At 41.7% G+C, this 1,253-nt stretch overlaps 1 protein-coding gene across 1 annotated transcript in view; it reads right to left on the bottom strand.

The window, feature by feature from the left end:
• The window catches only part of LOC138980377 (uncharacterized), a 42,967-nt gene that overhangs the window by 41,498 nt on the left and 216 nt on the right, over positions 1–1,253 (bottom strand). The gene's annotated exons all lie outside the window — the stretch shown is intronic.

Genomic DNA, 1,253 nt, shown 5'->3' with positions numbered 1-1,253 from the left:
AAGGGCACAGTAAGCCTCCCGTAAACCATCACAGATACTGTCAGGCTTTTACACACAGTACACACACCCTTCCATTTGAACGCTCACCGAACGGGAACATCCTAGGTGCCCCACGTAAAGAGCGAGCAATTTTCAAAGAATTAATTTTGCGGATTGTCTCCTCACACAATCGGACCGTGGTGCGTTTTGGCGCTAGACCTAACTTTTAAAATCTAAATAATAAATTGACAGCTTGTTACACAAACATTCTTAAATCATAAAAGAATTCTTTTTTTTATCAAGACAAGATCAGTACAATTCGAAGTTTTGAAAGTTTGAAAAAAGAAAAGCCCGGAAGCAGGGTCACGCAAGGTCGTGGTTCTCGTAGCAGACGACGGTTTATGCCTATCGCCAGTTCCTCTGAACAGTCAAAAGCCATCGCTAGAGTTTTTGTGAACCACAGCCGTTTGTTTCGTGCATAGTCAGAGGTACATAATAACGTGCTATTGCAGATAAGCTTACAGCGAATTACAAACTGACGACAACATTGTGAAAAAGGGAAACTGGATCACACGGGTTCACGATGGCTCAGGGGTAAGATAAACCACGCAAAAATAAATTCTTTGAAAATTGCTCGCTCTTTACGGAGGGCACCTAGGATGTTCTCAAGCGGTGAGTGTTTAAATGAAAGGGTGTTTGTACTGTGTGTAAAAGCCTAACAGTATCTGTGATGGTTTACGGGAGGCTTACTGTGCCTTTAATACACTTCTTCCGTGCCTTGATGTGTCCGCTTATACAGCTCAAAACAGCATCACTGTTTTTCTGTAACTGGGTCAGTGCTTTTAATACTGAAATGAAAGCCCGATAACCGTTACACGGCTGGAGACACCATTATTATTATTCAGTGATTGCGACTGTACAGTTTGCTCTAGTACAAATTAGCATGCCTCAAAACATACATTTAAAGTATGCCTGTTCGGTTTTGTAGTTTTTTTCTCCTCCCCCTAATTTGTGAGTGTTGACAGAATAACACGATTGAAACCAACACATCTGTCTGTCAGTCAATCTGTCCGTCCGTCCGTCCGTCCGTCCGTCTGTCTGTCTATTCATATTATGCAGAGTACATTAGCCGCTCCCAGTCAAAGTTTTGGCAAAATAAGAGCGCGCGAACTATCTAAATAACACGCCACCAGAGTAAAAACTTGACCAAACTCAGATTGCATCTTCTTTTACATATTTAATGACATTAATTGATCGGCGTTTCGTGGTTATTA

The sequence above is a fragment of the Littorina saxatilis genome, linkage group LG11 (genome assembly GCF_037325665.1).
Source record: "Littorina saxatilis isolate snail1 linkage group LG11, US_GU_Lsax_2.0, whole genome shotgun sequence".
Taxonomy (NCBI): domain Eukaryota; kingdom Metazoa; phylum Mollusca; class Gastropoda; order Littorinimorpha; family Littorinidae; genus Littorina; species Littorina saxatilis.
Note: the sequence above shows the minus strand (reverse complement) of the source record. Positions and strands in the feature narration are given on the sequence as shown.